General features: G+C 39.0%; 1 protein-coding gene across 2 annotated transcripts in view; it reads left to right on the forward strand.

Annotated features, from left to right (window-relative positions):
• The window catches only part of adarb2 (adenosine deaminase RNA specific B2 (inactive)), a 225,407-nt gene that overhangs the window by 56,880 nt on the left and 146,382 nt on the right, over positions 1-22,145 (forward strand). The gene's annotated exons all lie outside the window — the stretch shown is intronic.

Here is a 22,145-nt window from a genome sequence, read left to right on the forward strand (position 1 = left end):
AAATACACTATGTTTCTCTTTAAGACACAGATTTTTAAAGAGGAGACCTAATACAGTACCAACATTGTTAATTGTACAAAAGTAAACAAAAATATCCTTATGGAACGGCTTCTGCATCAGGCATGCGCCTGTGATGCTTGTAAATGTACCCTACTTAGGCAGATTACTAGGTTTTGGAACAGAGTCAGGGAGTTTTTCTCAATCATACACACGCAATGATGAGATATACTCTCTTTCTCTATGAAACTCACCAAACACACAGACATACACACACACTCCTGCAAAATCGAGACAGGGCAGTGTGATGAACTCTTGGCAGTGGAAGCTATTATCTTGTTGTCACCTGTTCCTGCAATTCTTCCTGCCTGCCACTCTCAGCTTGAGTTTAAAAACTATTGGGCGGCCAGGAGAGAGAAAGAGCGAGAGAGACTGCTGTGTGGAGCACTTTGTACAGCAAGATAGCACTTAACATTCTGCTCTGTAATATGTACTTAACTGAGTAAATTTTGAGGGAAAGTCAAGAATGGAATAAAGAGTGGGTTCTGAACAGCAGTGTGTGTGTATGTTAGCTGGCGTCTAGTTATGGAAAATAATAAATCAAATGGTGGCCAGCAATGGTGAAGTGACTTTACTCTCACAATTCTGTATTGAATTCGAGGCGCTGGTATGTTGCCGACACTGGATTTGAGAAGCAGGTCGCATGTAATACATGGCTCGCCATTGAGTGTGTATGGACCAAGCAGCCACAGCACACAAAAGGACCCCGACGGGGCTGTCCGCCCGCCGGCCTGCATCCGTATACCTATCTGGGCTTAGCTGAGGATGAATGGCCACAGAGTATCAGAGAGTGAGCGAGACAGCAAGAGAAATGAGAGACGAGGCTTGCTGCCAGATGGAGCTTATAATGTTGCTAATCTGTGTCTGCTTGTTTGTGCGAGTGTCTCGGAGAACAACTTTTGACAGGAGCACAATTCACTCCTGTGGCTGGATCACACTGATAGCGATTCAAGCTTCGTATTGCCGCTTCCTTATCAAGAGCCCGAATCTGGGCGATTAGCGGCTACATAAATATTCGTATTCCACTTTTTGCCTGCTTAGTGGTTTTACTTATTTTACCCAAGTTGAACTTTATTGCTTTGTTTGGCTAATTTGCAAATGGCAGAGCTAGTCTAGCTGTTAGCATACAAATCCAAGGTGCATCTCAGTTCATATTCGTATGCACTATTCTCTGCCATTTTGTAGTAGAAGTAGTTGTGTTTTCACACTGAAAATTCCAATAAAAGAGCACTTCAAATAACTGGATGATTCACTTAATTAACCCAAAAAAATGAAATGTTGGACACTTAATGCACTTAACTGTCACAGCTTTCCTTGCGTTGTGGAGGGGGAGGGGCTCTCAGACTCTGATGTTGACAACATAACCTTATACAATTCATACACTTGATGGTTGTGTGAATAGTGTATGTTTTGTATGTTCGAATCCTGTTCCTCCCCTTGTACTCATAATTTCCTGTCGTCTTTCTCAACATGTTCCAACAAGGCCTAAACGCTTTAAGTGAGAAGCAATAAGAAAAAACCTTCAGAATCTGAATTTTTCAACATATGTTCTGATTGGCTTTAAATAGCTGTATATTGAACTAAATATTATTTGATTGGCAGATACAAATAAATAATTGTGGCAGATAAAATTGTGTGAGGCTCGTTTCCTGGTTGTAGCAGGTGGGCTACACTGACTGCAGACTCATGAAGTTGGTATTTGAAGTTTGAACTGTTCAGAATCCCCCTTTGCAGAAAAGGGGACATGATAAATTGCATTAATTTATAAATAAAATAAACACACACACACAAATAAATAAATTAAAAGGCAAAAGCAATGGCCTAAATGTAACAATCATGTGGAAGTAGCACAATTGAATGACTGAGCATTAGAAATGTTAAATTGTGAGAGTTTTAGGAAACCGATAGTGCTGATGTGCTGTATTGGTGTGTGTTTCGAAGGTGGGCAGAGTGAAGGTGTTAGGTTGATCCCCTACAGAAGATGGATTCTGCTCTGGTGTGTGGGTCATGATCTATTACACACGCAGGGCTAATCGCTCTCACTACAATTCAACTCTTTTGCTTCTCTCTCTCTCGTCTTGCCTCTCTGCGGCTCTCTTCCTCTGACACTGCAATACCACACAGGCCCGAAGGTCAGGATTACTGAGAAATTGTGGGAAATGAGAAATCTTGGTTTGAGGGTACTTGCTGAGAATATGAAATGTGCAAATTTACAATAATTTACAAACAAGTCTGTATTTTTTATTTTGTTTTTTTTCCATAATATTGTCCCAAGAAACTGCACCCGTATGATCCTTGGTTCAAATTTAAAGTTAAATAACTTTGGGACAGAAGTCAGAATGGACCAACATTGTATACAGCAATTTAGCACTACATGTGGTTAAGGAAGTTCACATATGTTGCCATGTAGTTTTATTTAGAAGAAAATAACATTTCAAGGATCATTTTAACCTGGAAATGCCTTTAGCCCTATTGTACCCCTTACTGTAAAAAGTGATCAGTTGACTTAACTTGATCATTTTAAGGCAACGGGTTCTCTCACTTTTTTTAAGTAAATACATGTCATGCAGAATTGAGAAAATCAAGTTAAGTGAAATCCACTTTTTCCCCCGAAGCAAATTACGCACAAAGTTTATTTTATTAATAATTTTAAGGCAACAGGTTTCCTCAATTGTTTTAAGTTAAGTCAACTTATCACTTTTTAGAGTGTACCTTTTGTATTTTAAGGTCAGATTGATTCATAGCTTTAAATTAGATTTTGTTATTGTATATAATGTGCTCAAAAGGCCGAAGGTGAAAGGCCAAAACTACAGATGAAAGACTTTTTTAGTTAACAAAAATGCAATTGGATCAGTCCCTCAGAATTAGCTTCTGAGGTTGTCAATTTTAGCCATCCAATCATAGAGTCCTCCGAAGCGGATCATTCAGAGATCACCAATCAGTGCTCAGCGGGCCATCTGTGTGGTCTGAATTCAGAGCAATCTTCAGGAAACTGTCAGGGGACATGTGGACTGGCCCATTGTTAAAAGGCTGAAATGCAATATCATTAGGTTTGGGACTCCAGAGCCGAGGAGCCAATGGAATAGATTTATTGTCTAATTTTCACTCATTAGAGTTCCATAATGAACACCCTGTTCACCACACAGAAGAATTTCACTCCATGATTGAAGACATCCTGTCTGGCCCGCCTTGTCTATACCTACAAATTCCTCCAGCTCTCACTCCACGGGCCAGCGAAAGATTGCAATTTGATCCTTTATTGGCAATCCACAGGGGCTTGCGGCCAGCCGTCGAAATGCCCATTATCGCCTCCTAAGCAGGTGTTGCGATGTATTGCACCTTTATCACAATGCAGATTTGTGGCAATCCATTTTTCAATTTGGTCTCTTGCCTGAGATAAATGAACAGATGTCCATTGATTTTCTTCCCACTGCAGTCACACGCCTTGTTTACACCTGACAGCCACGACTTTATAGCTGAGTGATTATTTGAAGTTACACGCATTATAATTAGCCATTTTTAATTAGTCTGACAATTGGCAGGCCATTTACCGAGGATCTAATTGTACACGTCCCTAGCATCTCTTCTTTCGTTAACCTCCAGTGAAGTGAGTCAGCTGAATTGCTCTGCAATGCTCAAGCTAAATCAATGCGACCCTCCACCCTTGCCAAGGGCCTCTCACCACTTATCACACGGCTCTTTAGAGGGAGTGCCTTTTTTTTTTTTTTACACACACACTTTTATCGACTTGCCCTGAGCGCCAACACTTTAGTGGAAAAAACATCAATTTCAACTTCATTTTATAGTAGTTATAGTTGGTGCACATTACCACAATTGTTGCTCATAAGGCCTACATGTCTTTCCACGATTAAACATACCACTTCAAGCTAAAGTGCAACAACTCTTTCTTCCAGGACTCGATGCAGACTGGATTGTGTTTCCACAATTGAAGTCCCCCATAGTAGTGTTCTGTTCGGCAGTTATTTTTGTCTCCTTCTGAAACAACATGCAAAGTCCCCAAGCGCTTGTCATCTCTTTGTGTCTCCGATTCTATTTGACAAGATCACAAAGCCCAGAGCATCTTCACAGGATTCTGTTCACCAGCTGGTTATTTAGCTATAAATATACACATATAAAACAAGACTTGCTTGGTACCATCTTGTACTAATGAATGGAGTCAAGTGGCGCGCAGCAGCTATGCCCTCAAATGCGTGCTGTCACCAGCGATTTAATTGAGCCTCTGAAAATGGTCCTATTGTCTTAGTGTCAGTATCCTATCAGCCCTCAGTAATGTGGAGCTCTTACTGTCGGTCGAGCTCTTGCAGCTATGACATAGAGAATACAAGCTCTGGTAGGGGGCTAGGAAGGGTGGAGAACCTTCATCAAGCTCTTCAGGTGAGATAGGAGGAGAAATTGTAAAAGAGTGAGCCACGAAATGGGACATGCAGTGAGGCTTTATCAGGAGAGCCAGGGAAGTGGAGCAGTAACATTCGGTTGGGGTCGGTGATGAGAGTGCACAAATGTAAGCGAGGATGAGAAAGTGATGGATGGGGAAACAGGGACACTTGTCACAGAGAGGTGGGCGGCACGCTGGGATAGAGGGACAGCTGTGACGTCCTCCATACAAGGGTCAGTGGGCCTGGTCTTCCCGAGCCAATCCGCTAAAGACCAGCGGTCTACATCGGAAAGGACATGTTACGCAGGTGCAGAAGAAAGATGGATTCCTAGAGCACAGAAAGAAGGGGAGGGAAAAAGGGGTTAAGCACTGGGGTGACTGGCTGTCCCAGTTTAGAAAAAGACAGGATGATGGATGGAGTCTGAAGGTGGAGAGGTAAAAGGAGGTTGTGGAGACAGGTGATAGCACATTAAAAGAAGGCCTAGCCACGAAAACCGGCGAGTTGAGCCGGAGTTGCTCGGGTTAAGTGCAATGCACTTGTTTGTGTCAAGCGTCTGCAGAAAGGCAGCGTTCTCAGGCACAAGGCAGAGAGAATGAGAAGGCTTAGAGAAGCGAGGAGACACGGGAGAGTAGATCTCAAGCTCCATTGAGCACAATTACAAGGAAATGACAGGAGGATTGGGACAACAAAGAGGGCCGAGAGGTGCTGTTATTTGACAGAACGATCCAGAGGGTGGAAGTTAGAAGGTTAAGGCCTTTCTGTTTGTTGCCTCTCTCCTTTTGTTCTTCTTGTGGCCGCAGCCAGTTAGACAGTGGTGGAGACAGGAGCCTGGGAGTGATGGGATTAAGTTTGGCTCGTTTGAGGCAAATTGGCAGTTTCAGGGAGCCAGAGAAGAAAAGGAGGGAAGCTGGCGTGCAGGGAATGTCAGTGATTATTATGGGTTGGGCACAAGTTTCTGCAGCCTTGCTGTGAAGGGGCTGTGAAGCACGGCTCTGCCTCTGCTCAGCTTGAATATGACAAGCACACACAGTCTCTACAGGCTGGTAGTGCGCTCATCACAAAGCCTCCCCTGCTTCTCTGGCATCACGCTTTCTAACTGCCCCTCACAATGCTCCGAATGTCTGTCTGAACAAAGAACAGACACCAATGTACTCTCAGATCTTCATCTCTCTAACCCAGCATTTCTCTTTAAAAGGTCAAACTACTGTTGACTCGCCTTCATTCTCAAGTTCGAGATGGATGAGCAATCCAAATTGAGGTGTAATTGAGTCCCAATACAATTCCAAAAAAAATAAAAACACACAAAAAAATACCTCAAAGATAATGCTTTATTATGAATTCAACACTACAGTTTAGAGGTGTTTCAGCAACTCTCCAGAGGTGGGAATTCCCTGACCGTGAAAGTGAAGTCATCTAGAAGAGTAGAGCATTTGATATCCGGAAGACAGATGTTCTCTTAGATGTTGGTGTACAGTTTGGCCCCTAGTTTCTGATGCTTTCTAAGAACTACATATTGGTAAAAAAGGGTCATTAAAAGAAAAAAAACATTTGAGCTGGGCCAGTAGTGAGGGAGGAAAAACGGTTGGCAGAATTGGTGACAACTGAAAGTGGGACAGTTGCACAGCTGTGGTGCACTGTCGAGGGACGCTTACATTGGTGCCACTGTATCTCATTGTCACAGAGAGTAGAATAAAAGGCACGGCAGGGAGACCCTGTTGCAGGTTGTCGGTATTTGCCTGATGAGGGTTTATGTGATTTGGGAGCCAGGGATGGAGAAAAAGGCAGTGGGGAGAGGGAGACACAAAAACAGTAATCTTCATAATTTATTGGTAAATTACAATTAAATTGGGACTGGAGCTTTCAAGGTTAAAAAAGGACGTAAACTCACCATATAAGTATCATAAAAGTAGTCCACACGCCTCCTGCAGATATCTGAAGTCATACGATAAGTGTGACTTTGTATGAGGCACAGCATGAACTTTACGTTGTTATTCTCTGACAATCTTTACCTCCAATAATGTTAAACATGAACGTGCCAAGGAGTTTAAAGCAAATTTCAAGATTTGCAGTTCATATTGACTATTGATCTGTTCAACACACAAAGTTTGCTCTTATAACTCAAATGACTTCTCATATATTTTTGGCTGTTTTTAATTAGGATAAAGGAAATTATCTCTAGAATCAAGACAAACCTGTATAAAGTATTATATAGACAGTCTACACGCATCTTTACTGGATTGAAGTGGGAAATGCTTTTTTAGTGTTATAATCGTTTAAGCTCAATTGAAGATGATCATCATTCAGTACTTGTGTTAATTTATTGCTGATAAAAGCATTGTTTTACACATCACTATTACTCACTTCTGATACGTTCACGTTTATTGCTAGGTTGTAGTAGGAGACCCTTGTGATATACTCAAAGCTGTATATTCTCCTGTCTCTGAAATGTAACTGCAGATTGGGAGTCAATAGCTCATCCCATTGACCTTTAATATTCTGTTGTGTAATTCACCCCAAAATACCTTTTGTTTAGTAATTACTGCTTGCAGAGATAATAAAATGCCTCTACACCTTTCCACCATCTTCTGTTCAAATAGATCAAGTGAGTTTATAGCCTTAGTTTGGTGTTTATCCCATCTTTCGTGTCATATAAATTAAAGCCGTGTTACTGAGGTTGATTCTCACAGGCAGTTGGCACTAGAGAGCCATGAAGTGAATGATGGTGTCAGTGAATTGCATTGACTCTGTGCCTGAATATATGGGACAGCTAAGGTGATGACAGATAAACGGGGCCCGGGAGAGAGTGCAGAGAGCCACTCCAGATTCCCATCTCCACGTATTTCACTCTAAATTATTGTTCGCCTCTACCACAGAGGGCCCTCTTGTCTACTTGAAAACCTTGCTGTCAGGATACTACAGTTGCATGTTATGCTTGCACAAACCTGTATGCCAAAAATACCAAAGGCATGCTTGGTATTGCCCACCACCTACTGTTTTTGAAAGCAAATTGTATGCTGTATGTGTAATTTACATGGTAAGCCGCAAATATTTCATGTAAATGGAATACTCAGATGTAACCCACAATGCAGTGTACTGTAACCCACAATGCAGTGCTCTAGACTTGATGTTCCATTTTCAGTGTGATGATTCATCTGGAATCAATTGCAGTTTTTCTCTCTTGTCTCTTGAGTTAGTCTCTTGATTAATTTTTTTTGATTGGACTCAAAAGCAGACTACAGTTTGAAATGTTTCAATGCATGATGTTTTATTAACAAAGTTTGGCAGGAGCACATTCAGATAATTAACACGAGTGGAGAGCACTCCGCAATCAACGATAAGAGGTGTATATATATTCAACAGTCTCACCTCAATTCGTTATCAGATTAGCAGCATCCCTCCACCACCCCTTCTCCCCACTTCTAGGGTTTACTCTGGATTCGGACCGAACTCCGAGATCGGAGCCCTCCCCCCGGACAGCACGCCAAATACGCATTAAACTTTACTCCCTCTAATTGTATGTAAGTGTGAACCCGTTAAATACAGTTTCGGATTAAAACATCAGTATTATGAATATTACGCCATTCCATATAGTCAAAATATCTCACAAAAACATTTAACTAATTTATGTGAGTATAATGCAGTGCTGTCTTGGCATTGGCAGGTTTTGTTGGTATTTGAGGAATGCGTTTGATTTACTCAGTTTGTTTAAGCCCAAAATGTTTCCTAATGGAGTCATCAGGCCCTACTCATTGGCTAATAGTTTAATTGAGTCCATCTGGAGGTGGCTGTGATGGGGAGGCCACGCCGTCTGAAGGCGCATGGAGGGTAATTTGTCATCCTGCATGCAGTGACTGGCGTGCTGTTGAGGGAAAAGCATAGGGAAGCTTTTTGGCAGATGCCCAGCCCCCCAATCCCCTATCAGATATATATAATGAATAGGGGATTTCAGGTTCACCTGGGATTTTAAAGGGGTCCAGATGCCCTCCATGCCAAAAAATAAACAGATATAACAAACCTTTCAGAGAGCAAAACACCATGTGAAATGGGTATTATATAGAATAACACTTTTTCTCACACCCTATTATACACCCTTATATTGCATAAATATGACAAACTTCTGAAGAGCCTGTAACATAAAAAAAAAAAAAAAACAGAAAACTTTTAGAGTTTTTTATATTTTTCTCTGTCTGTTGCTCTATATCCATAACCTCTCATACATTAATAAATAACCATAATGACAATATTAATAATAATTCCACAGTTTACTTACTATTCATTTTAATATTTACAGATCAAGAGAGAAAATATTTTTCAGCATGTTGTACATGTTAAATGCTTGGCTTAATTTGTTTATATTTAATTGAGATTAATTAATGATTAAATTGAAAGAGCCATTTGATTGTATTAAATTTTAAATAAAATATATTTTATAATGATATGGAAAAAAATATTGTTTTTTTTTTTACACTAGTCTCACTTATGGTTGCAAAAATATGTGAAAAAGCATTCTATGTGCTTTAAGACTTGATTATTTTACAAAGACACCCTCCAATAGTGCACTTTTACCGTGCTTCATATGCTGCAATGCTACACATATTATATTCATTTGACACCCTTGCTGTTTTTACATGGCATATTTCAAATGCACCATTGTGACATTGCCTTTTACTTGTCCACTAAACCCACCTATATCACAAGCTCTCTGTTGCACCACCCAGACAAAACAGATTCTACTGGCCTGCCATTTATCAGAGCTGAATCCACAGCCATGTCTGAGGTTAAAAAGCAGTTTTACTAGTGCACATGAATGGGAATCCAGCCAGGGAACCTGCTTCCATGGGATAATAGTCACTACATTCAGTCGTTTCCTCAAAGCTTTAGTTGCTGACACACAGGCGATGAAATATCCCTCTACCAGAACATGCCTTTGAACTGTCAGTGTATTCCCTTCTCTTGTCAAACTAGTGTCACTTTACCTCCCTGATATTTTAATATTTATTTATTTTCCAGCAAAACACATTTGACGGCTTTGCTTTCGCATTATATGACAAATGTTTGGGAACTCTAGAAGTGTTGGTGGAGTAAAACACGATCTGTATGAAAGGTGTAGAATCTCATTTGATAGATGAATGGAGCCACTTTCCGTTATAACAACGCTGTGGCCACTTAAATGACCTTTAAATGCTAGCTGGCCTGTATGCTAACTAGCCCAAGGTCGGCCATGCGTTGTGACTGTACTATAACAGCATGACAATGCCCACGGGTCTGAACCACATCCACAGATTTAGTGTGAACTAGTTGTGTTCCCCAGTTGGACTCTCAGAGACCAGTAAGGTTGAATGCACAGTGGCCACGGCCGTAAAATAGAACGCAATGTTTCCATTAGCTTGTAACAAAGTTGGAGTCACTGGGCCAACCCTTTTCCATTTCTGCAGCATATACCTGTGAAATGATGTCTGAGGTCGACAAATTGTGCCACCATTAAAACAATAGAGGACATTTAGTGAAACTGTAATATGAAATGCTAATTCAATGTGCAGCACTGCCGCTTTATAATGTGACAAAATAACATTAGATATCATGAATATGAAGATTGTGGTCTGCCCTATGTGTTTTATACATACAGTACAGAACACACACACACGTACACGCATATACATACACATATACACTACATTTCAAAACTTTTTTTTTTTGGAAGAAATTAATACTTTTTATTTTAGCAAGGATGCATTCAATTGATCAAAAGTATTATAATGTTACAAAATATTTCAATTTCAAAACTATTCTGTTTCATTCATCAAAAAAGTAGGGGTGTAACGATACACAAACCTGACGGTTCGGTTCGTCCCACGGTTTTGAGGTCTCGGTTCGGTTCGGTACGGTTCGGTTCATTTCGGTTTAGAAAGCTAAAATTGCTTTTATTTTTTATTAAACAGTGCTTTAATGAACAAATTGTGTCCTTGTCTTTAAATTAATTCAATTACAAGTAAACGTTTCTCAAGGATAACAAAATTATCTGCTAATGCTGTAAACTACAGCCCTTACTTGCACATTACTATAACATTAAAGCTTAACAACAGAGCCTAGACTTTTAGCCTAAATGATATAATAATAATCAACACTCAAATAACAAATTGTATGAAAACATGTAAACTGCACATAAGGCAATTTTTGCATTAACATGTTTTTACTCTAATTTGTTATTGTTATATAATAATTTACACAGTTGCTGTTATTTTCATGACAACTATTTTAAACATACATTAAATAATCAAGATATCATAAACAGGTTAAGTAAAATATAATATATAGGCTAATATATAGCATTTATTTAGTGAAAGAGTTAGCAAACCAGCAAGCTGTGGACACTGAATGACTTGCCTGAGGTAAATATAAAGCTATGTGAAAAACTAAGCGTTTTATTGACGTATTTCCGCTGTTGAAACACTGATTGAGTGTTTACACGAGTTATGATGCCTTTCAGTAAGTATACTGTATCTTTCAACATACCTTCGGGTGTCCATTCATGTTTATTCTGTAACTGAGGAAGAGATGATCGCGCTCCGCGCTGCCGCATGCATACAGTGATATCTGTCACGCCACATCTAAGAGCGCCAAAACGGCATTTATTGTTTGCATTTCGTGATCAAATAGACAATTTGAAAGATTACACCTTGCTTATTATCAAAAGTAACAAAACACTGAGCTTATTGCGATTATATGTGGTTAATGGTGGTTAGGCAACAGCCCTATTCGTTATGTACACATAACACATGAGGTGGAATGAGCCGGGGCTGGGCGGGGCAACAGGGGGCGGGGCGTGTTCGGTTCGCCATGAGAGTATCGCGATACGTATCGTGGGTGGTGTATCGCGGTTTTTCGGTTCGGTTCAAATATCGTTACACCCCTACAAAAAAGTTAATGTTTTTTTGAGCACCAAATCAGTATATTAGAATGATTTCTGAAGGATCACGTGACACTGAAGACTGGAGTAATGATGCTGAAAATTCAGCTTTGTAATCACTGGAATAGATTGCATTTTAAAACATATTACAGTAGACAATAGCTATTTATTTATAATCAATTTTATTACTATTCCACAATAGCCTATTACTGTTTTTACTGTAGTTTTGCTCAAATACGTTTAGCCTTATTGAGCATATAAGTCTTCAAGAAATATAACCACCCATAAGGAAACATGATGTTTCATGAAGACCAAGTCTTAAATATTCTCTAAAACTGGCTTAATATGTTGAAGTCCAGTCCAGTGCAGACAGACATCCCTGTTTACCTTATTCGAGAGCACGCATGCCATCTGAACACAGATGTGCTCTGATTAAGAGGATGCAGAGGTTGACAGAACTGCATTAGTGTGATGTATGTGCTGTTAGCTAGTGAGCAGCTAATTCCAAATTTAGCACCTGATTCGCACATGTAGTCACACCTGAGTGTGAGTGAAGATTTAGTGCTTGTGTCACTGATTTTGATGGCTTTTAGAAGTCATTGTTTTAGAGTTCTGATTTATTTGTTTGGTATCCGCTAATTAATTATGTTTCTAGGTCAGAAACAAGCTAAAAAGCTAAATTACTGTCATTTGTGCTAGACCAGGCAGTTTTTGCGTGTCTGCATGGTGGAAGCACGGCCGTTTCTCAGGAGGCCGGTCACAGAAACGCCTGACACACAATTGTGAAGGGAGAGATTTATCTTCATTTTACTGACGATGCACTCACCACACTTTAAATCCCGGAGCAGCGGTGAGAAGAATATGATATCAATTACTGATATCTGATCAAAACTTGCATAACACTCTATTTGGATAACCGACAACACACAATAGTATCCCATGAATGCATTTGTGCTTTGTTGTTTAGGTTTTCTGGCTAGAAGCAAGTAGATGTCAATGCATTGTGCATACCTGTACTCCCCATGATTATTGTACTGAAAGAACTACAGCTTAATTAAATATACTTGCCAGTTAAATACTTAAATAGTAGCTGTTCTCTACATGACACATTGGTTCTGTCTAGTGAGCTGTCTACTTAATAGCATGCTCCCGCTGTGATGCTAAAATGATGTTGCCTTTATAAGATGCACTAGGATTTGGCCTAAATCTAAGGCAGCAACACACATTTAGTGGACAAAACAAATCCAGAATGCATTGCAATGAGCACTGTAAAATAAATCTGTGAAATATTAATTAAATTTGTTATACCGTTCTCTGTCTCTGACATCAGAGGGCAATGAAAAAGCTTTCAGATTTATTTATTTTTATTTTTTGAATATCACTTTTCACTTGGAAGTACAGGTTGTGAATGCTGTTCTCGGAACACTTCATATGCAATACTGGAAATTATTCATAAACAATTACATTTATTACATTTTTCAACCAATACTAGTTTGTTTTGTTTTTATTCATTGAGTCATTAGCTTAGCAACATGCTAACGTCAGACTCATGAATGTGTAGGGTACAACAGGGCTAAAGACACACATAAAGAAAATGTTGTGTTTTTTTCCCTGCAATCATACATTATGAGAGTAGTGAAGAGCAAATTCTTTAGCCCTGTTGTACCCTGTATTAGTTTGTGCTTTGTGTTTTTAGTTTCATTACGGTCATAAGCTTACACTGTAAAATAATTATCTAAAAAAGCGGTAAACTACTTTCAGCAGAGATGCCAGCAATCTATTGTTATTCTATGGTATAAATATTGTTAAATTGCTATACAGTGTATTACCGTAAAAAATGAAATAAAGTATTTTACAGTATTTTTTATTTAACAGTAAGATACTAGCAGCAAATACGCCAGCAATATACTGTAATTCTACGGTATTCATACTGTGAAATTACTTTACAGCCATTTACTGTAAAAATACATGCAGTGTATTTCTGTGATTATTTCAATTTACAATACAGTCTAAAAAATGCTGGGTTAAAAACAACCCAAGGTGGAAATTAAAATCATACAGGGAATTACTACAGTAAAAACACAGGCAGCTGTAATAGGCTAATACAACGGTGAATATTTAAAGTACTTATAAGTCAAGTCATCTTCATTTATAGCGCTTTTAACGATGTAGATTGTTTCAAAGCAGCTTTACCGAGATAAACATACAATTTACGGTAGCAGAGATTGTTTTGGCTTTATAGCGACTTTTGAATAATGTTATTTCCAGCTAAAGTTAGTTTTGATGGATTCACTTCCAGCAAAATTATCATTTGTTATCAAATTAGGGGCCGCTAATTGACGGGATTTTCCCCTCTCTGTTTAATGCGTTTATAAGCACTCACTTATAAGCACTCTCAAGCGCTATTCCGGTGTTCTGTCGATCTGTCCTACCTTGTCAGTTTTTCCTACCGTAGCGCAAAATTATAGCCATATCTATCGGTTCATCCTACCACATCGTAAAATCCTACTGCGCGTTTCTGCTTCGCGTCTGTGACTACATAAAATATTTCAGTGTAACTTTGCCGAATATTCTTATTAGGTGATTTTACAGTGCAAAGTAACGTTACCTCATCAGATTGTCCTATGAAATAAACGGGTAGGATGATTTTACGGTGCAAAATACCTCATCAGATTGTCCTACCAGTATGAAATAAACGGGTAGGATGATTTTACGGTGCAAAATACCTCATCAGATTGTCCTACCAGTATGAAATAAACGGGTAGGATGATTTTACGGTGCAAAATACATCATCAGATTGTCCTACCAGTATGAAATAAACGGGTAGGATGATTTTACGGTGCAAAATATCTCATCAGATTGTCCTGGAAAAATAAACAGATAGGATGATTTGACAGTCTAAGTTTTTAATCTGTATAGTCCCTGGACAGATGTTACAAATTTACTCTAAACCAGATGATAATGTAAATTGAAATAAGATTAGTTATTAAGATAATTTATAATCAAGCAGATAGAATATATACAGAAAGGAGATTATTAATCAAATTCATTTAAAAATTCAAAATCATGCAACACAGAGGCACAATACAAAACAAGTAAAACAGTAAGTTATTAATATAAATATGAACTAAGACCACACTGTGCTGCAGACTGTTATCAATGCAAATGATAAAGGGACATACACTCAAACTATACTACACACTTTTTGCACATAAACACATTTAGGCTACTGAAGTTGCAACATTTAAAATGTGCCCATCTATTGCAGCTCTCACACTGTACCTGAAAATAAAGGAGATGAATATATATGTAAATTAGTACATTTAAAACAATATAGAATCTGAAAACATGAAAAGAAAAATTACCTTTTCATTTAAATAACAAAATTCTACAAAAAAACATGGCACATAAAGTTAAACTAGCTTTTTGGGTGTGTGTATTATAAGTTGTATACCATTTCAATCATGCTTTCGTTGGGGTCGTCTTCCAGCATGCTGCAAAGCACACAGTACTCCTCTGCATTACCTATACATTTGTTAACATTAAAAAAAGATAAATATGAATTCATTGGACAATCATATCATAGTGTACTAAATGTCAACATAAACACCATGAAAAAATTACATTAAATCAAATCATTCTTGCATTACTTTTTGCATCCTTCAAGTTATTTTCAACTCTGAAAAAATGTATTTAATCAAGTAAGAATATCCAAATATACAGAGGGGATAGAGAAGAAAATTATAGAGTGAAGATAGCATCTACAGAGGTGTACTACATGACACACTGTACATTACAATACATACATTACTACGGTATTACAGAATTAAAACAGCACTCACCTCGACATCCAAGAAGTGTGCAGGCTACTTTCATGCGTGCTGAGCTGACCGCTTCAGGTGTAGTCTGAACATTGCTGATCGTTCCTGTCAGCAGGTATTGTTCAGCAAACTGAAACATTAATTGACAGATGACTTAATTAAATTCATTATAACATATACAGACCTGAAGCCACTCTTGAAAATATATGAACACATACATTCAATACCAATACTCCACAACTGCTGGAATCCGTCTGCAGGTCGTGCTTCAGGGTCCGTAATTGCCACTGGGCTGTTTGCTCATCACATCTCAGTTTAAAAAAATTCCTAGATGTCGTCGAGACATTTGTACTGTTTAGAATCGAATAGCATAAAAAAAAAAAAAAGATGAAACAGTTCTAACAAGGTTACCTCCAGTTCCGCAGAATTTTATGTTCATAAGAACGTTCATTTCCCATTGGGTCAATCACAAGGAGTGTTTTTTCAGGCATGTTGATAATCTGGAATATAATGTCATGTAATCATAAATAAGGTTTTAAAATATTTTTAGATCACTACTAACAACTACAGGAAGCTGCTTAAATAAACCTTTAAATTATTGACCTAAAGCATTAAAGAATGTCCGCAGATTATGGAGAAAGTGTCAACACAGTGATTTAGTTATTTGCGGGTGAATATAACACATAAGAATATAAGTGAATGGTAGCAATATTCTGAGGGAAAATTCCAAACGGAAGTGAGCATCCCTATGCCCTACTCCGAAGGGCAGAGCCCTTGAAGTGGGGACTTTGGAGTGAGCAGGGCACTTGCGTGACATTATGTAGCCGTTTGGAACGCACTTGGTGAAGAGAGCGATGAAAGACAATGTAATTTCCTCATTATCTTCACATGGGAATGTTCCCACTCTAAAAAAAAAAAATGTATATATATATATATAGACAGGAGATAAAGATAACAAAGGCTCCTTGCCTTCGTCATATATAGCCTATTTGTGTGTGTAGCCTACTTCTCTGCTCACAACTTTAAAACTTGCAGTGTGTCATCTTTGACCCTGCATTACCTAACTCATTTCTTACCTATGAAACTTATTTAAACATAACATGACAAACATTTGTGAAATATCACGAACATGAACAAAACAAAACAACTTGAATATCGTATTTTTATGAATGAAAACAGCTGTCACTTTATGACCTGCCGCTGCTGAGAGAGACGCGGATCTCACACGCCTCACACTCTTTACGATCATTTGATACTTTATTTAATTAATTTAAGACTGATCTTATGAGGACACTCGACAAAACGGACATTTTGACATAATTGTGTGTGTTTAGATTTTACACCAAATAATCAAATCATATGCCCCGCCCATATCTAGTCTAATGTTTTCATGAAAAATGCTAATATGATCAATGGTGCTAGCTGGCTTTGTATGAATCTGACCGTAAACAGTTCTCATTACTGCTATATATCTTTGTATAATAAAAATTAACATAAATAGTGAAAAACTTACCTCAGATGAAGAAATTCTCACGCAAGTAGTGAAATATTATGGGCGTGTTGTTCAGCGTGACAAAAATGACGCAAAATTGATGTGCGCATGCGCAGTAAGCCTTGGTAGGACAATCTGACGGGTAGGATGGAATGTCAGGACACCGGCTTGTTCAATTCCAGCTCATCAGTCACCGTTCGGGTGAGAGAAAACACTCCGACCAAAACTTCCAGTTTTAAAAGAATGCTGCAGTCAGTTTCAAAGTTTTCTCTTAAAGGATTCGAAGTGTCATAAGTGCCGTAAACACAGACAAGTTCATTTCAGGCACCAATTTCTCAGTTTAGTTCCAGTTCACCACAGTCACTGGTCCAGTTTTAAAAGGAGCTTCTTGCTGCAGTGAGTTTCTCTCTTAGTTTTCTTGTATTTTTCACACATATTGCTGTCATGAGCGACGCAAACATGGATAGGCGAAGACTTGCTCGAACTGAAACTCTAATATTCAATGTGAAACACCCGTTCAAAGTGTTGAAAATGGACTGTAAATGAACAGCAATTGCTGTCCATGCAAAAATATAACACATAATGCATGGTTTTCTACAGTACATTACAGTTTTAATGGAAACTGTCACAATTTGGCTGGTTTTTAAAGCAATTTTTACAGTGTAACAACATACTAACTAACTAACTTCAGACTCATGAATGTGTATATTAGTTTGATCAGATGAAGGCATCTCAGGAGACAGGAAGTGAAGGTAACATTAGATTTGGAGATGGCATGATGCCTTCTGACCTGGGAATGCATCCTCCGAAAACAGTATTTTTAAGCTTTCGGACGCAGCCTATATTGGAAACAACTTAGCAATGTGCAACCTCAGACTCTTTTGGAATTGAGTTCAAATGAATGGCTTTCACAATGGTAAAGATTCTGCCTCAGAAGGTTGCTATACCTATAGACAGCGAGGCAGCTTTCCGGGTTTTGATACAAATCCCCAGACTACTTCTAAGACTGTTCCCTTATTATAACCAGGTGTTTTCCTCTACTCTGCCCAAGCTAGTATTCATCCAAATGAATGCTGTTTAGCGTCCTCCCGAGGCCCTGAGGTTGAATCAGGTCAGTGGTGTCTTGTGAAGGCCCTCTCTCCCTCCCTCTCTGCTGTCCTCTACGCCTTTCCAGGTCACCGTTCACTGTGTGATCATGGCAGTGTCAGCAAGCCGCCCGCCCATTACACACACCAGAATGAAGCTCTGACATTGACACTGTTGCTCTTCCTGAAGGGGCCGGTTTGTCAAGAGGCGTGCGTGCGTGCGTGCGTGTGTGTGTTTGTTTGTGTGTGTGTGTGTGTGTGTATGTGTGTGTGTGTCTGTCTATGCGTGAGTATTAAATCACATTTCAGGCCAACAAATGTTCAACACTCTTATAATGCTGCACCTGTTTGGCAAGCCTGGCTGTGCAAGCTGATGGGATTGACATATGTGTGGAAGTATTATAGAATATATAACTGAATAAACTAGTTTCATAGATGTATTTTCTGTTTCTGCTGTCTGAGACAAATTTAGAGAATCACAAGAAAATTATGAAACTCTTTTATTATATACTCACTCATTTCGTTCCCAACCTGTATGACTTCTTGTGTAACATAAAATAAGATAATAATTTAGAAAAATGTCTCAGTGTGGTGATGTGACATTCTCATCAATGCAAAAGCCCATCGGAGATCGGAAATGTATGCAATTGCAATTTTTCCTTCAATGCTTTGTTCATACTATCAAAATTGCCCGGTGGTCGCTCTAAACAATGCAGTCCCTTAACTACAGATCCACTGCCCAGTTAGTTATGTCAACAAAAATGATTCATGTAGTTTTAACACAAATTAATTCAGTAAACTTCCGTTTTAAATATATTAGGTTGACTGAACACAATTCAATTAAGTTGTGACAAAATGCTAAAAAAAAGTGTTACTTTTGTTCAGTTAAATTATTAAAATGAGCTAGAGGCAAACAATATTTTTTTGGGAGTGTGAGATAGCACATGGACGTTGAGGACGTCAGAATGTTGCTTTGATTGATGCAGTAAAATGCAAAGTCAAAGCTGTCAGTCGTGACCAAAGGTCTTGCATAAAATTTTAAAAAATGTGCCTCAACTTTTATTCAAAATGTCACTACGGTTATGTTGTAGCATCCGACAAGCAACAATTATATAGGACTGAAAAAAATATTGTATGCTACACTTTTCCTTTGAATAGCTGTTAGTATTGCCCATAGAGTCTTGTTTTTCCACTCCGAATGTAATAGTGAAGAAAGGAATGGTACAGATGTGAGTGGTCCAGTTGTGGTTATTCACGCCTCCCCATTGAGCCGTCTCCCAGCCCGGTTTGATTCTCGAGCGTGTGGGGCTTGTCGACACATGGCCGTGAGGATTTGCTTGCTGAGCCTGGAAGTCATGCTAGATTAATTAAGAAGGAGCCTGCTGACTTTCAAGTGGCACTGGCGAAATTAACCTCACATCTCAGCCCCAAATTCTGTGTTATTCCAGCTCTGATTACGACTCTTATTGCTTCGGCTCAAATGAGCCTTACAAGCCAGCACACAGTTGGAGGCGGCCAATTCCTCAAATCAGAGCGCTGGAGATGAGGGGACCTTTTTCAAAACCCCATCAGATTAGAGAGGGTAATCATAACACAACAAAGACACGTCGATATTTGCAGTCATTTGTGCAACTTCTGAAGGAGGCAGGTGTTGCGTTGAATCACTGATTTCTTATTCAAAATGTTTAAAGTGTGCAACTAAATATTGTTTTTTTATTGAGTTTCAAATGATTACAAATCATAAAATAGTTTATTTTAATTTGAAGAGTTTCACCATATTTAATTAAACGTATGCATTTGCTTGATTTCTCACTTCACAGCCATGAAACTAATTTGCAGCCTGGTATTAAGTCTTAGGTTAATTGAATGTTGACTCTAATAAATAAATAAAATTATACCTCATTTGACTTATTAGTGGCAAGAATCTTTGGTGTGTAACATTTCTTGGATCGGTTGTGCAATTACAAGGTGTAATAATACTTTTCTAAGTGATTGAACTTACAGTTTTGATGGAGGTTGATATAAAGATCCCATTTACTTGCAATGAAGGGCTCAAGCCATTTCTAAGGACAAGAATATTATAGACACTTGTGAGTGAACTCTTCATTTTGACTTGCGCCGGTAAGCAACCACCCAGAACCCCCTAGTAACCGCATAGCAATGCCCTGTTATCGTGGTGGCACAGAGCAATCATTCACACAAATATACAAATGTACTTTCTAGTTTCCAATTTTGTTTATGAACCTTTTGGGAAAGGAAGTGTACAGTCTTTCACTTTGTTTTTAGATTCTTCTGTTCATGGATGTCACCCTGCATTATAGTCTGGCAGCAGCTCCCTTTGGGACAACGGTTCCTTGTTAGGATCCGACAAGTAGATTTGGGACAGGAGTCTGCAGTAGACAGTTACTGTCTCTGCGTCTGTAGTGTTAGCTGTCCAAAGATATTGCTCACCCCCTGAATGTAAACACAGCACAAATAAGTGGTAAAAGTTTCTGTAAAGTTTGACCAGTGACGGTCATAAAGGGCAAGTTGAGGTCAAGTCAGTCTTTCAGATTTGACAGGTAATCATGAAGACATTTTTCCATCGAAAAAAACCTGAAAAATAGATTTTGTGCTAAAATTTTAGATTAATTCAAATTCTTCCATTCTATTTTTTGGTTATATTACATTTAGCAACCTTGACTGGTTCAGGAACCAGTTCGTCCTTGGACTTTTAATACCCTGAACATTACCTTCCAATTGTCATTTTGTATTAAATCTCCCTTAACATATACAAAGCACTTGACGTATATCCTCGCACACACACACACGCATATTTCTCTTGTGTCCCTCACACAGCCCTCCAGGTCTTTCTGTTGTTGTTTTCCTAGCGCTAGCCCAATGCCTCTCCTGCAAGCACTTTCTGACCTTCAGTACCAGTGTCCAACCTTCATCACTGTCTCATGTCAAGTCCACCCACCCCAGGCTTGCCTACACACACACACACACACACACACACACACACACACGCACACACACACACACTTTTCCAGAAATCATGCCAGGTCCCAGCAAGACTCAATGTTCTTCAATCTTGTTGTTGTATTCAGTTGATGACCGCGTACCAAATCCAACAAAATACTAGAATATGCTGCGTTTTTGGATTCGGATGTCTTCGCAAGGGTTCTTGAGTACCTCAATAAGCAAGACTTCCTTGATCAACCAGCTTCACCAGAATGATTAATCCTGGTCTGAACTGCTCTTTTCAGAAGGAACACTCTCGTCCACATTAGCGTGTCTAGATGGTTTTTTTTTGCTGGTTGGGGATGTGGATCAGGCCAGTGGGGTCATTGCACCAGGGCCTCAAACTGCCAGAGGCCTCCAAAGCCTTCCACATTGGAACCCGTGACTTCCAAAGAAAGAACAGGGCCCTTGATGCATAGAGTCTAAGGTGGGACAGACTACTATTTTTAGTTGTTTAATGTTAGCCTACCAAACAAGTTTCCTTAACTTGTTGCTTAACATAGGATAAAGCAGGGGTGGTTAAAGGCCCTTTTTAGGGGGGCTTCAGCCCCCTGTCTGTCATCTCAGCCCCCTTAAAACTATAATCACCTATCTGAAGGATCGGACAATCCTGCTTTCTCAAGAAAGTTTTTTCATTTTCATGTGTTTTTAAGTCTTGTCAGTTTAAACATTCAGCTTATTAGTAGAGAGTCCAAGACCTGTAATGGATTGGTTAGATAAGGGAGACATGCAAAATGTGTACTGTTAGTCTGCCTTCAGGAACAAGGTTAAAAAACCTGTTAAAACATCATGTGTGAGGCACATAGAAGCGCACACTGCTACACAGAAACTCAGCCTACTTTTTCTGCTGTTCATCTGTTAACCAAACATGGTTGTGTTTGTACCAAATACTAATAAGACAGTGTTTTTCTCCAAGCCAATGCGGGAACCATGACATGATATACCTTTCGAAAATAAGCTTTTTCTGTTGCTCACGGAAATAGACATCTTTCCGGAAGTTTCAACAAGTCAGAAAGTTCTGCCATTGTGTGAACGTTCTCTTATCTGATGGATTTGACAGGTTGAGGACATGCCTATAGACCTAAATCCAAGTTATTACCCAGAACACACTGATCTTCTCTTTCTGTCCATCGGCCATATACTTTCACATATACACATCCTGTATGAGTATAGAGGTTTTGCTCCTGTTGTATAACACATTCTGTCACTCATACCAATGTTTCAAGGCTTATGAAGACATATCTCTGACAGACATTTGTTGCTGAATTATGGCTCCCGAAAACATCACCGGGAGTAACACAATAATAATTACGATGGTGGGAAGGGAAGATGGTACAACAATAAGTCTGCCGAATGTCTGCTTGATGTAATTAATCAAAGGCA

The sequence above is a fragment of the Rhinichthys klamathensis genome, unplaced genomic scaffold, assembly GCF_029890125.1.
Source record: "Rhinichthys klamathensis goyatoka isolate OS25496 unplaced genomic scaffold, OSU_Roscu_1.1 h1tg000276l_1, whole genome shotgun sequence".
Classification (NCBI taxonomy): Eukaryota; Metazoa; Chordata; class Actinopteri; order Cypriniformes; family Leuciscidae; genus Rhinichthys; species Rhinichthys klamathensis.